This window comes from Tenrec ecaudatus, chromosome 8, assembly GCF_050624435.1.
Source record: "Tenrec ecaudatus isolate mTenEca1 chromosome 8, mTenEca1.hap1, whole genome shotgun sequence".
Taxonomy (NCBI): Eukaryota; Metazoa; Chordata; class Mammalia; order Afrosoricida; family Tenrecidae; genus Tenrec; species Tenrec ecaudatus.
This window is the reverse complement of record NC_134537.1, coordinates 159,757,216-159,774,350: the sequence shown is the minus strand read 5'-3', so window position 1 is coordinate 159,774,350 and position 17,135 is coordinate 159,757,216.

Here is a 17,135-nt window from a genome sequence, read left to right as displayed (position 1 = left end):
TCTCTAGAAACAACAGAAAAGCATGCATGTTATTTTGCCTATGTTCTTCTGATGCACATAGGCAGACAGCATGCCATAAAACCTTTCCCGCTCTCTTTCCCTCCCACTGCAGTCACCGGCTAAAACCTTTCTGTGTCTCAGAAGTTGTCCTGACTGACTGGGGCCTGAGGAAAGTGGCTGGGCACCGAGTCCAGCTTTTCTTTAAGAGGCCTGCTGATTTAGATGGTTCAATCCAAGAGTTAAACTCGTCACAGCAGGCCCAAACATAATAAGACAGACCATTAACAACATCCTCTGTGCTTACATCTTACTGACTTATATCATAAATTAGAGATTTGGAAGAGAATGAGTCATAGAAGAAGAAAAATAATAACCTGGCTCTGCAATCAGCACATTCTATCTCCCCAGTGACTCATAACATGAGACTCAAGTCAGGACAAACAGAGGTCCTGTCAGAAAGAAATACAGTTAAAAATGAAAGCAAAAATAGGATGACAGGAAAAACACTAAAAAAAAAATCCTTTAAACTCCACACGCACACACACACACTTTTAAACTTTTTAAAAGTTTACCTAGAGCTCTCCTCAGCCTGAAATCTAAGTGGGATTTCAGGGACAGCGGAGAAGATGATGAGCTGATACACAGGGCAAGAGGAAGCAGCCCTCAGAGATCAAAGACAAATAGATTCCTGAAGAAAAATAGCATAAATGATTAAGTATCTATTATCCATTCAGAATGAGGGGGCTACGGCAGAATGCCTCTTTCCTTCTCTTAGCTTGCTATCGTGTGGTCACTTGCATGTTCTCGTGACGCCAGAAGCCAAGCCACTAGCATTTGAAATAGTAGCAGGGTCACTAAGGATAGACAAGTACAGTGAGGCTTCTAGACTAAGGAAGGATGACCTGGCAATCTACTCCCACAAGTTAGAAGTGCAAGCCCTGTGGAGCACAACAGCGTGTTTTCTAGACAGTGGTGGAAGGCAGACGCTCTAGTTCGAAAAGAACGAAAAGTGCACTGCCCACAGCCTGGGGCTCTCGCGCACCAGCGGTTACAAGCCCTGTGGACCAAGAAGGTTTCATTCTACTGCTGTCACACACGAGTGGGACCAAAAGGACTTATGACAACCCTTACTCCACTCATTGCCATTGAGTCAACTCATAGGGATCCTATAGGACAAGGTAGAATGGTCCCGCTGGTTTCTAAGACTTTAGCTGCTTATGGGGGTAGAAATTCTCACTTTTCTCCCATGGAGTGACCTTGTGGTTAGCAACCCAACAGTAACCACTGCAACACCAGGGCTGGACACCTTTAGTTGCTGAAAACATAGACAACTTGAAGCACCTACTAGTGAATATATATATATATTTTTAAAAACTACACCCTTTAGTGTACCTGAAACCTCAACATACAGCAAACCCAAATCCTCCCAACGGGACCAATAGACAACATCATGATAAGCAAAGGAACTTTAAAAATTGCCAAGAATTTCATTTTACCTAAACTACCAATCAGCATCCATGACCATGTAAGTCTAGAAATCCAATGATACATTGAGAAAAATCTGCTGCAAAATAAATGACCAAATAAAAACTCTTTAAGATATTAAAGAGCAAATATATTACTTCAATGATTAAGTATACCAGTCTTAAGCCATGATATTTTTAATCACATCATGTGAATGCAAACACTGAACACTGCACCCAAGAACGATGCATTAGAATTATGGTGTTGGTGAAGAATATTGAATATACCATGGATTATAAGAAGAATAAACAAAATAAATATGTCTCAAAATTGTAGCCAGAATGCTCCTTAGAAGCAATGATGGCCAGACTTTGTAGTGCTTATTTTTTGGATAGTTGTCTGAGAGACACACACGTCCCTGGAGAAACACATCATAGCTGGTAAGGAAGAAGGCACCTAGGAAAGAGAACAACCCTCAACGGGGCGGCTGACACAGTGACTATTATAATGACTCAGAGGCACCGAGCAACAAAGCACATGAACTAACTGTAGAAACCACGGCCTCCCTTCTTCAGGAGAATATTTGAAGAGCAGTTCGTCCATTCTATACATGAAAGCTAGTCAGCCTCTCTGGCAAACTAATGTTGCAGTCTTTGTCATTTCTCTTGTTCCTAAGGAGAGAGAAGGCACACAAACCCCATGAGGACTGAGGTGGGCCTTGGGTTTCACAGTCCCCTGCTTAGATCTATGTGGCCTTGATCTGAGTTGTCTGCTTTATGGAAGTCTTTCTGTCCTCATCCATAAGACAAGAGCTATCCTATGAATCCCTTCATTGTGGAATCTGTGCGCACTACTTTCTAGTTACTCTTGAAGTCAAGGCCAAGAATCAAGTATTCTGGGGAAGAATTCCCTAAGAAACTACTAAGGGGGTGACAACATTTTAAAATTTTGTCAAGTCTTTGTAACTATAATCTCTAGTCTGCAACGCCAGGGTCCTGGCTCCCTTTAAGTGGGTGGAGCTTATTCTTATTTGGGAGGCTAGCAAGCCCTCCTCCTGTTCTCACTCTTAGTGTGTTTACGGCAGTCTCTCACTCCTGGAAAAGCTGAATGCCTCCAAACAAGATCAGACTTAGCACAGCCAGCTGTATTTCATCACACTGGTGACGACGATCGTTCTTGTCCATTCGCTCTTAGATAACCTTGCCCTTGAGAAGCAGAGCGCAGACTGGTGTTCGCCTTGACCCTTGGCAGGACTTTGTGGCTGGCTGGACGAGGGGCGGGTGGGACAATGGCCTGTGTGGCAACTGAAGGAAGGTGACCAAATTCCACTCCTCTCACTCACTCCTTTGTTTTGGGTTTAAATAGTTTTATTGGCACAGACTTCACATTTCATGCAATTTAATCGTTCAATCATATTAAGAAGAATTGTGCAATCATCACCACAATCAATTTCAGAACATTTCCTTCTCACGCTCCTGGTTGTTAGCTCACCATTTCCTCTCACCCACCCCTGTCATGCCCCTGGAAAATTATTCATCCATTTATTGTCTCTAGAGAGAATTACCTGTAAATAGATTCATGTATCCTGGATTCAACACACAAAGGGGAAAAAATCATACAAAACACAAACAGAAAAACAACCAAAAACCCCAGCAATGGCTAGAAAAACCTCAATCACAAGCAAAGCAGAAAATAAAAACAAACATCTTTAAAATGGGTCCAAATGGAGATGAGGTGATAAGGTCTTACATTTTAAAATATAACTTCATGTCCTTCCACCATTCAATGTACAGTGTGCTCTGTCTGATCGACCCATAACTGAACTGTGTTCAGAAGGGAATTCACCAGAGGTACAATTCACGTGGGGTGTGGGGACCCGGCAAGTGGATTGGGGGCTTGCACTGTCATCCACAGCATTCTTGAAAACCAGGTGTTCACAATGTAAACTGTGATCCTCTTGGGGGATTGCCGATTTAAGAAAACAGCTTGTGGTTGTAAAATTTTATTTCCTGTCCAGGAAAAATGCTGCAGAAACTCTTGTGATGTTGAACATAGCTTACAAGCACAGCCCAATGAGAAAAACTCAAGTGTAGGAGTGGTTTTTTTCATTTTGAAACATGTGAAATATTGATGAAATGCAAACTACATTCTGGACTTCCATCAACTTCCCGAATGGATGAAAATATGAGCGAAATCCGTGCATATTGAAGAGATGGGGACGCTATATGGAAAATCTTGGAGCTCAGTTGAGGAAATTTTAATGGAAGATTTGGGAATGAGAAGGGTTACTGAGAAGGGTCACTGTGAAAGGTGTGCTTCAGGTTCTGACTCACCAGGAAAAAGAGCGTTGAGTGAAAACATGCCAGACTTTGAAAGAACAGCTCCAAAGCAGCCCACACGTTTCCCCAAAGACATTCCTGGTGATGAGACATGGTGCTATTCTTATGATCCTGACAACAAACATGAATTAAGCCGTGTCATCTCACCCCCCAAAAGCTAGTCAAGTAAAATCAAAGATCAAGATGATGCTCATTTTTTGGTTGTTGTTCTATTTTAGGTGAAGAGTACAGTGCATTTGAAGTTCGTTCCATCAGGTCAGACTGTTAATCAAACTTTCTATGTAGAGGTTTTGAAAAGATTGTGTAAGAGTGTGCGAAGCAGTTTGAAACTACCAGGCGCACTTTGCTGATAAAAAGAAGGTATTTCAAGTAAAGAAATCATTGAGCTTGCTTGAAAAATTCTATAATGTGATTTCCATTTTCTTCTCTCACCCAGTCCATATTTTCCAATGACGGATCCATCTTCTTGTGTCCAATCATTTATCAATGACATCTCAACCGCCTGTGTGAACATTTTCAGATTGAAGAACCTGATAGAATGATTTATGCCATTCACTGACTTCAGTGGTTGGTGCATAAATTTCAAGAATCCTTGTGCTAATTGGTCTTCCTTATAGGAGCATAGGGGAGCACTGGTGGCAGAGTGGTTACACATTGGGCTGCTAACCACAAGCTCGGGAGTTCAAAACCATCATGTTGCTGCTCAGGAAAATAATGGGGCTTCCTGTGCACATAGAGATACCGTTTCAGAAACTCACAGAAGCAGTTGTACTTTGTCCTATAAAGTCACTCTGAGTCAGACTCCAGGGGCGTTATGGCTTATTTATTTATTTACTTTTGAGCTACAGATTTATAGATACTGTCCTATTATCAGAAGCATTGAACTGCAAGATAAATCTTAGAACGCTTTTTTAAAGGGTGAATGTGACATCACCCCTCTTTAATCTGTCATCCTCAGCCATATTTTGTGTTCCTTCCACCTGAGGGCGTCACCTTCGGTCTTTACAGTGGACATCTCACTGCCACTCACGGAGTGCTCGGGGTTGTCCCTCACAAGCAGACTGCTGCGTCTGCCCTCGGTTTCTGTGTTAGGAAGAGCTATGGATGCCTATGGACCATGAGTGATTCTCCTGGTGTTCGGAAGGCCAGTGGCCTAACTTTCAGTTTTGCAGCAACACACAAGCCACTCAGTATAATAAAAGGATATATTAATATCCTTAAAGAGTTATATTAATATCCATAAAGAGTTACAGTCTCAGACACTCACTGGGGAAGTGCTCCCTACTCTCTAGGGTCACAATAAGTCAGTATCCACTCTCTGGTAGTGATTGAGAGAGCAGTAAATTCTGGGTATCTCAATACCTTCTTTTTCTAATAGGAAATACTAGAGTTTGTTACACAGCACTCTGCTACGAGTGGGAGGGAAGATAACAGATAACGTGTCTATTTGTGTGTGAAGTCTTCAGATCAAGAGAAATCCTTTACAAGGTGCAGTAACTGAGGAGCCTTACCACATTTGGAACTGATGTAGATGATAGAATTCTGCACCTGAGTTCTGAGACAGATATAGTAATAAAATAAGGTTTGGGGTGGAGGAGCTTCTGGGTAGGGATTAGTATTTTTTTTCATGTGAAAGAAATGTGAATTATTTTGGCTAGAGGATAGATTTGGTAGTTTTGTTGTTGTTGTTATTGTTTGGGGGAAATGGCCACAACAAGAAGTTCAGGCCAATATGTTATTTAGAATTTTTTCATCTTCTTCCCAAGAGGTGGAGTCTATTGTCTCTTCCCTTAAAATTGAGCAGGATTTGTGACTGCCCTGCCTTTGACACCACCTTTTTCAGACCACCTAGAAAGAAAGAGAGCTGCCCAGGGGTCCAACCCCTCTGTCTCCGGATGCTGTTGTCTTCTGTCCACTCTCAGAAGAGGCCAGTGGTACCCAGTGTCAGACTGTAACAACATCTCGAACTTTACAACTGCAGTCACCTCCCTGAGACTGTCACCTTGCTTAATGGTGAGAATAGAAATATTATTTCTGTTTTAAAATCACTAACTGGCCAAACAATCTCATGGTCATAGAGTTCATGTGGACTCACAGCAACACTAGGATAGTAGACCCGCCACTGTGAGGTTCCAAGACTGAAATAATTAAATTTCAGTGGAATTTGTATGGTTGGATCAATAGCTTGGACATTAAGGTAAATGTAAGGATTGGTTAGGGGCCATCAAATTGGTTCTGACCCATACTGACCCAACATACAGCTGAACGAAACAAGGCCTTGGCCTAAAGCAGCATTGCAATGATGTTGGGGCACATTGTTGAAGCCACGGTGCTAGTCTATCATATGGACAGTCTTTTTCTTTGTAGTTGCCCTTACACTTTACCAACCATGACATGTTCCTCCAGGGATTGGCCTCTGCAGACAAAATGTCCAAAGGACAGGGACACCATCTCACCATCCTCATTTCCAGGGAGCATACTGGTGGTACATCTTCTAAGATAGATTGTTTATTTTCCTGACAGCCCCATACACATCCAATGTTCTTCGCTAGCATCCATTCCAGTGCCTCAATTCTCCCTTGATCTGCCTGCATCGGTGTCATGTCAAGTTTTCACCTGCATCTATGGCAACTGAAAATACTATGACTTTGGTCAAGTGCACCTTAGTCCACAAAGTGGCATCCTTGTTCTTCAGCACTTTAAAGAGGGTTTATCCAGTAGATTTAAGCAATCCAATGCATGGTTTGCCTTTCTGACTCCTGCTTCCAAAAGCATTGATTGTAGATCCTAGCAAAAGGACGTTTTTGACAACTTCATTCTTTCCTCCATTTATCATGATGCCCTCTATCTGTTGGTCCAGCTGTGAGGATAATGGTTCTCTTTACATTAAATTGCAATTCATAGTCCTGAAGGCTGTAGTCCTTGAGGTTCATCTGAAAGTGCTTCAAATTCCTACTTTCAGCAGGCAAGGTTATCTGATATACATATCTCAGGTGGCTAATCAGGCTCACTCTAATCCTGATGCCACATCCACTTCATAGAGTACCGCTTCTCGAATCATTTGCTCAGCACACAGATGAGTAAAGATGGTGATGGGATGCAACCTGGATGGGCTCCTTTACGGATTGTAAATCGCTGAGTATCCCGTCGTTCCCTTAGACCACGGCCTCTTGGTCAAGAGACAGGTCAATATGTACACAAGGAAGTATTCTTCAATTTCCATTCTCTGTACGATCCATAGTTTATGATCCACCCAGTCAAATGCCTTTGCATAGCCAATAAAACACAAATAAGCATTTTTTTTGGTATTCTTTGATTTTACTCAAAATCCATCTGCTGTCAGCAATGCTATTCCTGCCTTCCCCATCCTCTTCAGCATTTGGCTTGAATTTCGGGCACCTCCAAGTCAATGTTCTGCTATGGCCATTGTCAGTGATGGAAAAGTTTTTCTTGCATGTGGCATCAATGATATTGTTCTATTATTTGTGCATTCTGTTGAGTCACTTTTTTTCAGAATTTGTGTAAATATGGATCTCTTCTAGTCAATTTCAGTGCTTTTTCAGCTCATTGAAACATTCCACTGGGTAGTCTTTCAATTCCTAGATCCTTGCTTTTGGCCAATGTCTTCAGTGAAGCTTGGGCTTCTGTCTTCAAGACCATGGTTCTTGATCATACATTCCCTCTTGAAATGATTGACTGTCCATCATTTTTGATACAGTAACTCTGCATTTCTTACTTCCTCTTTTGATACTTACTGCTTCAATCAATATTTTGCCCATTGAATCTTTTAATATTGTAACTAAAAGATCGAAATTTTCCTTCAGTTGTTTCAGTTTGAAATGCACTGAGCACGTCCTTCATTTTCATTGTCTAACTACAGGTCTTTGCATCATAATTCTTAGACTTCTCCACCAGGTTTTTGGAATTTTCTGCTCAGCTCTTTGACTTCACCTTTCCTTCCATTTGCTTTAGATGTTTCCTGATTGAGAGCAAGCTTCAAGTCTCTTCTGACATCCACTTTGATATTTTCCTTAATTTTTAATTTTAATAACCTTTTGATTTTTTTAATGTGGATATTTTATATGTTATCTCACATTTCATCAGGTCTTCTGACATTACTATTTAATGAGCTAGATATATTCCTAAAATGTTCTCAAATTTCTGGTGGATTATACTTGTGGTTGCATTTTGGCTCTCAAGGATTGTTTTAACTTTTTTCTATTTCAACCTGAACTTACATCTGAGCAATTGATGGTCTGTGGCACAGTCAGCCCTGGGCCTCTTTTTAGTTGCTGATATTGAGGCCCTCTCTAATTGCTTCTCACCAATGTGTGACTTGTGGGTAAGAGCTGAGAAAGGGTGCTCTGAATGGAAGATCTATATTCTGAGCATTTTTTATCTTGAATATAACCTGTTAGCTTCCCCAATAATCCATCATCATAAGTATAGTCTGTGAGTCTGTGTGGCATTGAAATGAGCTCTCAAGTTTAGTAAAACCACAATGCCATTAGTGTTGACTGATGTTGGATTAGGTTACACTAGATAGTTGGAGGGTGGAGGCATATCTGACACTACTTTCATAGGAATTAGTCTTGGGTTGAGTAACACAATTCTTCTTTCCTCCTGTGAAGTCATAGAAGGGTACACACTGACCCAAGGACATTGGTACAATACTAAAAGATGACATTTGAATATGTTTATTTACAAATATAAAAATTAGAAATAAGTAATAAGGCTCTGGAGATAGGGTTAGAAATTATGAGGATTCTGGGAAAATATAGTGATCCCAACTTTCTCTACACCAAAACTAAGAAAATAAAGAGAACTTATAATAAAATTATTGGAAACACTTAATTCTTCCAGATCATACAGAATAGATGGAGCATAGTTTTTTGTTTTGTTTCACTTTGTGTTGTTGTTAATAAGTTATAATGATCTAGAAGCAGAGATAAAGGAGTCTAGAAAATGATACGCAAGTATTTTCCTATTCCGAAAGAAGCAGTGTAGGTGTTAGGCCATATGCAGACAAAGTCTTCAAAATTCGCTGTTTATCTCCAACTTGAAGGTCCACCTCGGTAATTAGGTGAAATGACCTCTCAATCATATAGACGTTTCCCCTCCCCAGTACAGATGGATATTTCCAAAACAGAGGAAACTGTTCATGCTCGCTTTCCCTCCAAATTGAGAGGAGTCAGAAGGAAAAAAAAAAAAGATTCATTGTAGCTCATTATTTTCATTTAAAGACACTATTATCAGAATGGTGAGTAATCACAAAAATGAATGACAAAAGCAATAATATTTTACTTCCTCTCTGATTAAAAATGTTAAAGAAAAGGTTAAATATGTTCTGTGTTTCTACAGTGACTTTTTCAAATATTCAGCTTCAAATTTTTCCCTTGCCTTGGTTGAGGAATTTAAAAGGGAAGCGTTACGGAGAAATGAAGAAAATGATGTCATATGTTTATTGGATCTGTCAAAGGAATCCACAAGGACTATGTATATGCAGTAGAACATTCGCATATAAATAAAATTTCTCTGCCCACATAAGAAGATACGCCCTAAACTAGTCATAATAGAAGTTATTATAGTAGTGCTATTATACACAACTGAGCAGAAAACATCCATTAATCAAAACAGCTTTAACTTCTTCCTGGGTTTCTTAAGAAAACAAAAACATATTCATACAAACACTAGTAATCACCAGTCCACGAACTAATATTATGAAATGAAGACAAATAATACGCAGAATCTGTATTATCTGTGCCAAGAAAGTGTACAGGTAGAGCTTCCCATATCAAAGAGGAATAAAATGAAATTTAAATGTTATGGAATTGGTTTTAAAAGTGAAGTAAGAGAAGACTAAAAAGATGGAGGAATAAAAGGAAGCACTATAGCATATGAGAAATTAATTTCTTCAGAAAGAAGCTGTGGGTTGAGTAAAATAATTAGTTCCATAGTACATTTCTAAAGGAACATGTAAACTGTAAACATTTGAAACAACTGATTCATGTAAATAAAAATCTAAAAATGCGATCAATCTATTTTGTTGTAAGGAAAATTTTTTAAAATGAATATCAAACAACAGCCACAAAGTTCGAAATAAGAAGCTTGGTGACACCATGATTCAGCACGTGACTGCTGGCTGGATGGTCGGAGACTTTAACCCATCAGCTTCTCTAAGGGTAAAGGGTGGCTGCCTGCTTTTCCAGCCTTGAAATTCCCTGGGGCGGTCCTACTCTGTCCTGTAGGGTCTTCATGCATCAAAATTGGCTCAACAGCAATGGATTTGGATTTGGTTTGTAGAACAGATGTAAACAATTGGTGAGCAAAGTAGATTTTAGCTGAAAGTAAAATATACAATATGAAGGAGAAAATGAAAATAGAGGGAAGGATTTTGGAAAGCACAGTCTGATGACAATTACGGCAAAAAGGACAGATATGAGAATCGTATATCAAAGAAGTGACAGGTGGATACCTGTGTTCCTGAAACAGAAAGATACTTTCCTAAGAGAAAAAAGTTACAGAATCTGCAAGAATGAAAACTATGTGCCCTGGAGGAAAGTAACAAATTGTCTCACATGAATCCTAGTTCCATCATTTAGTAGCCGTGTGACTTTGGGCTAGTGACTTAGTATAGTCGGTCCTCAGTTGTTTTTCTTCTTTTAATTTGTAGCATGTTATTGCTGTGAGCTTTAAATTAATTACTATTTTTTAAAATAAATAATTTTACTGGGGGATCTTACAGCTCTTTTTAATAATCCACTCATCAATTGTATCAAGCACATTTGTACATATGTTTCCATCATTTTCAAAACATTTTCTTTCTACTTGAGTCCCTGGTATCAGCTCTTTTATCTCTCCCACCTCTACCCTGTGAACGCTTGATAAATTATATATTTTTTACATGTCTTACACTGTCTGCTGTCTCCCTTCACCCTCGTTTCAGTTGTCTGTGCCCCTGGGGGTGGGGGGTTGCGGTAATACATCAATCGTTGCTATCAGTTCTCCTATCTCCCCTTTCTCACCCCACCTTCCCCCTACCCTCACGGTATCACTACTCTCATTACTGTTCCCGAGGTGTTTATCTGTCTTGGATTCCATGTGTTGAGAGCTCTTATCTGTACCCATGTACATGCTCCAGTCCAGCCAGATTTGTAAGGTAGAACTGGGGTCATGATAAGGAGGAAGCATTAAAGGAAAGTTGTGTGTTTCATTGGTGCTATGCTGCACCCTGGCTGGCTCATCCTTTCCTCGTGACCCTTCTGTGAAGGGATGTCAAATTTTCCACAGATGGGCAGTGAGTCTCCAATTTGACCCTCCTTGTTTGCATCAATATGATTGTTTTGGGTTTTCTGATGGCTGGTAGCTGATCCTGTCAACACTTTATGATCACACAGGCTGCTGTGCTTCTTCCATGTGGATCTGGTTGCTTCCCGGCTAGATGACCGCTTATTTGACTTCAAGCCTTTAAGACCCCAGACGCTCTATCGTGTAAGGTACTTAGAGGAGTGGTTTATAGAGGGCATAGATGCCCAAACTTATTTGACCAACCGCCCATTTTAGAGGAAAAAAAACAAACCCCTCAGTTGCCCCTACACAATTAAAAACTTTGGGCTGTACACAGTGGTGGGATTCAAATAATTTAACAACCCATTCACTGCACTCATCATCGTTTTAAGTATTAAAGTATATATCAAAGGTAATTTATTATTTCATAGAGTTAAAACTTAGATAAGAATAATAAGTTAAAACTTAAATAAGAACATGCTTAAAAAGATTTAGGAATGTAAATTTGGGGTACCCACATTAGAGAGAACCCTGATTACAAGTGTATTTTAACAATTGGTTTGCCAACCTCAACCAAAAATTAGGTATTGGTTCTGCAGAGCTGGTGTGAACCAGCTGAATCCCACCACTGACTGTAGCCTGGTATCCATGATACTGTGTAGGTAAGTATCTGCCTTTGTAGCCCCCTGGATCATTCCAGCATCCCCCAAGAGATAGCACCACCCACTCTGGCAACACACGTATCTATGACCTTCTTTGTCAAGGTTAGCTATCACTTATGCCTTAGCAAAGTTTCCAAACATCAGGTAAAAGAAAGAATCCTATATAAGGAAACAAAATCTGTACTCAAGCTTCTACATAGCAGCTACTGATGCCAAAAGACAAGATAAGGATGTCAACAGAGGCTTAAGGTGTGGGAAAGTGGGATTCGGGAATGTGATAGGCAGTCGGTTCCTCTCCAAGCTCCATCGCTTTTTGCTCTCTGTGAGCCTGTCTCGGTGAGCGGCTGCTTGCCAGCTTCTAACACCACGGAAGTCACCCAGGCCAAAAGGGGATCAGGAAGCCCTTTTAAAAACACGAAAACACCAACACCAGGCTGCCTTAAAAAGCAAACAGATGAAAACAAGCCATGAAACAAAAATCAAAATAACAAAATGGAAACATCTAGCATAAGATGACCAGAAGTGAGTACTACATTAATCGTCCAAACAAAATAAAAACAAATCAATTAACACCGAGTTCATTTTAACTCCTAAGGACCCTGAAGCACAGCTCAGTCTGCCCAGAGGCCTCCAAGACGGTACTCTTTCTAGAAGCAGACACTCACGTCATTTTCTTACAGAATGACCAGCAGGTTCAAACGGCCAACATGCCAGTTTGAAGCTCAACATGCTAACCACTGCATCACCAGGGCTCTTGTTACATAGCAAATTAATTTTAAATATTAGTGACAAGGGGAGCCCTGGGGGTGTAGTGGTTCTGCGTTGGGCTGCGATCTACATGGTCAGCAGTTCAAAACCACCAGCCACTTCACGGGAGAAAGACTGGGCTTTCTATTCCCCCAAACAGTTACAGTCTTAGAAACCCACAGGAGGGTGTTTATGAGTTGGCATAGATTTGAAAGCACAGAGTTTGGTTTTTGGTATTAGTGATAATTATGGTTAACTAAAATACATGTTATACTATCAAATTTACAAAAAAAGGGAGGGGTCAGCGGGAGAAAACCAACTGTACAATTGGACCACTGAAAAATATCATTTTCATGTATTTATGGTAGAACCTCAATGCAAAGCAAGTTTATTGTAAAAATATTTCTTTTTCCAAAGTAGGTGCTTGTCTTTATAACTATGTAGGTAAACAGTAAATGAACTAGCAAGGGGAAAACTTGTTCTATATAAGATGTTGCTGTTGTGTGAAATGGAATGAATCTAGATGCCTAGTGGCCCTGGGTGAGGGAGCAGAACTGCCCCCAAAGGATTTCTTTGGATATCATCTCTGTGGGGCAGAACGTCACATCATTCTTCCATGAAACTTCTTATGGGCTTAGAACTGCCTGCATGTCCATTGGCAGCTGAGACCTTAACCATCATACCGCCAGGGCTCCTTCTATATTTTTGTAAAGAAAGACAAGAAATATAAAATTGTGTTTGCATGTGTACAATGAGGATGGCATGCTGCTGTGCAAAGTGTTTGCTTTCAGAGTATTGGCAAACTAGGAGATGATGGGATGGAGAAATATTTCAATATCTTCTTTTAAAAATTATCTTTTGTTGTTACTGTGGGGTGAAAAATAGATACACAGACTACAATGAAGAGACTAAAGTAAGAGACTTCCCAGAGCATAAAGGGTGTTAACGTTTTTTATATTTTTTTGAAAATATCTCTGAAGAATGAAAACATCACAAATATATTCAAAGCCTCTTAAGTTTTTCATTCTCTTTCTCCTGCTGTTCTCTGAGGCACTAGCTATCATTAACTTTATATGCATCTTTGATGCAAACTGTAAAATAAAGTATATGTCTACAACCTATTTACAGATTCACACTTGAGAAATACATTTTTAAAATATGAGATTTTTTTAAAACCCTAGAAATAGTATCATGCTGTTTATAATTTGGCAAGTTGCCAGTTTTACTGACCATCCTTCTTGGTGTACATTTTCTTGTGATGTGTGCAAGAGTTATTCCGAGCTAAATAAAACTGCTAGGTTAGAGAGAAAACACATGTTCAATATTGATTATTAATGCAAAATACAAAATAATTGTATCATTATCTCTATCTCTAAAGTAATCGCATTATTAAACTCTGTATACAAATTTGTAACCCCAAAAATGACAAGTTTCTAAGAAAATATTAATGATTTCAATACACTAAAAAAAGGTTTATAAACCCAAATAAACCAATATTAGATGCATGTATAAAAATTTTTTTAAAGAAAAGAAAAGAAAGAGGTGTCAGGTTGAAATTACCCGCCCCCCCCCCCACACACACACTGTGTTGGACAGGGTTCTCTAGAGAGACAAACCAGTTTGATGGTAATTATATATAAATATATTTATAAAGATAGATATATAATACAAGAAATGAACCTTTAAATTATATACAGATAGATAATACAAGAAATTAACAGTTAAATTATAAAGCAGTGAGACATTAACAGCCCTTTAAGGCTTGAGAGCCATCAGTTGCCAGTCCCTTTCTGTAGAGAGAGCTGGGCTATATATACCCAGGCAGCAAACAGCAAGGCAGGTCACCAACTGTTACCAACTGTTGGTCCCCAGCTCCAGAAATGAACATTCCAATCATGTGGGATTAAAAGGACCTCAACTTACAGTGACACAGTCCACAGGCTAGGCATCCCACAGGTAGTGTACCCCTTTAAACTGAGGCACAGAATAAGCAAGGCGAGGCTCACCGAGCCATTTATCCCTCCGCCCTTCAGTTAATCCTACTTGTGTTTATCGGACAGGCAGCCACAATAAACTATCACACACACACACATACATACACATACCATGTACTTAAAAATATATTACTTCCAATTATTGTGAATTGTGAAATTCCAATAAGTGTAAGATGTACAAGGAATGGAGAAATAAATGTGTATATGCTATTTCTCCATTCCTTGCGGTTAGTTCATGAATTCCAGAATAATTTTTTTCAAATGTTGTGGTTAGATGCTGTTTAGTAAACTGTGACTCCAACAATCTTGTCTACAACAGAATTAAACACTGCCTGGCCCTGTGCGATCCTCAAATTGTGTCATGCTTGAGTCCGTGATGGGAGCAATAGTGTCCGTCCTGCTCATTAAGGCCATTTTCCACTTGGTGGACTTTCTACTTGACCAAGCCTGTTGGTCTTTTCTGGGAACTGGTCTCTGCTGACAACATGACCAAAGTACTGGAGAGGAGGTCTCACCGTGGACCCCTCTCAGGAGCAGGTATTTGTCCTGCACTTCTTCCAAGGTGGGTGTGCTCATTTTTCAGACAGGCCATGGGAGAGTCAGTACCTTCAACAACGTCATCATTCAAATACACTGCTTCTTCTCTGGTCTTCCTTATTCATTGCCCATATTTTGCATGCATATGAGGTGACTGCAAATACCAGGGATTGACTCTGGCCACCTTCATACTCAAAGTGACATCTTTGCCCTTCAGCACTATAAAGAAACCTTTTGCAGCAGACTTGCCAAGTGCAACGTCTTTTGCTTTCTGGCTGCTATTTCTATGAGCATTGAGTGTGAATCCATTGGTGCCGCTGTGAGGATTTTTGTCTCCTGGGCAATGAGCTGTAATTCATACTGAAAGTTGAGTCTTCATCAGTACATGCTTCAAGTTCCTCTGTATTTTAGCAAAGAAGGTTTTGTCATCTGCATATGGAAGTTTGTTAATAAGCCTTCCCCCAATTCTGATGTTATCTTCTTCTTAATATCGTCTGATTCTCAGATTATTTGTTCATCATACAGATTGAATAAATATGGTAAAAGGCTATATCCTCAATGTATAGCTTTCCTAACTTTAAACCACAACAGTACTCCTGTTTTTCTATTGGAATAATGGCTGCTTGTTCCATGTGCACATCCCACACGAGCACAATGAGGTGTCTGAACTTCCCATCCATTTCCAGACCACCCATTGTTTGTGATGAGCCACGCAGTTGAGAACTTCAATAAAACACAAGTAAGCATTTTTATGCTATTATCTGTAGTCAGCCAAGATCCATCTGACATCAGAAATTACATCCCTTGGGTCAAGTCTTTTTCTGAATCTGAATTGGATGCTGACAGTTTCCTGTTGATGTACTTCAACAACCATTTATTCCATTATCTTCTGTAAAAATTGCATGCTATTTTAACTTGCATGCTATTTTAATGATAGTGCTAGATAATGTCCACATTCTGGTAGATCATCTTCTTTGAAATGTACAGAAGTCTATCTTCCAGTTAGTTGGATAGGTAGCTATTTTCCAAACTTATTAGCATTGATGAGTGAGCCCCTCATCCTCTGAACCCCTTTGTTGAAACATTTTCAATTTTTTAATCAATTCCTGGAACCTTATATTTTTCTAATGTCTTCAGTGCATCACAGATTTCTTCTTCCAATACCATTTGTTCTTGATCATATTCTGTCTGAAATTTGACCAATGATTTTTCATATAATCCCCATGTATTTCTTCTTCCTTCTTCTTATGTTATCTTGGCTTTCATAATTGTTATCCATCCCAGAATCGAGACCTGCTGCTGGTGAGTCAAGTGCAGCCCTCAGGGGCTCTCCAGGACAGAGTGGAACTACTCTGAAGAGTTCCCGATGCTGCAATCCTTTCAGAAGTGGACTCTGTTATCTTTCTGCTATGGAGAGGTTGATAGATTTGAACGACAGACCGCAGCCCTTTCTTTTAGCAGCCCAATGCTTGACACATGAACTATTTAATATTGCAAGTTGACCTTCTAATTTTTTCTCTACTCCTTTCTGCTTGAGAAATAGTGGACATATTCATCCAAGCCTCTTGTACTTGTACTTTATAATACTTTACTTTGTCCTCTTTAGCCTCCTTTGGGCATCTTACATTTACCTCTTTAACTTCATAATTTCTTCCTTGTGATTTAACTATTCTATGTTCAAGAGCCCACTACTTGTCTGTCAGTCTGTCTTACTGTGGTGACTTGTGTATTGGTAGGAGATTGAAAGTTATGTCACTGATATTTCAAATATCAGCAGGGTCACCTGATGTGAGCAGTTGTCAGCAGAACTTCCAGACTAAAAACAGACCGCCAAAATGGATTATACCGTCCACTTCAGAGAAATGGGCACTGAACACCTGATGGATCCCATGGAAACACTGTCAGCATAGAAAACCTCGTGAATGGTGGCAGCACAGTGTGACTAAGGAAATGCCTTCTCAGCGCAGAGTTGACCATAAATGGCATGGATGGAGCAGCTTGCTGGAGTGAAGCCTTTGGGACACTCATTTGCTGTCAGGACATGGCTCAAGTGAGAAGAAACAGCTGCAGCCACCAAGTAATAATTGGAACTTGGGATGTTTGAA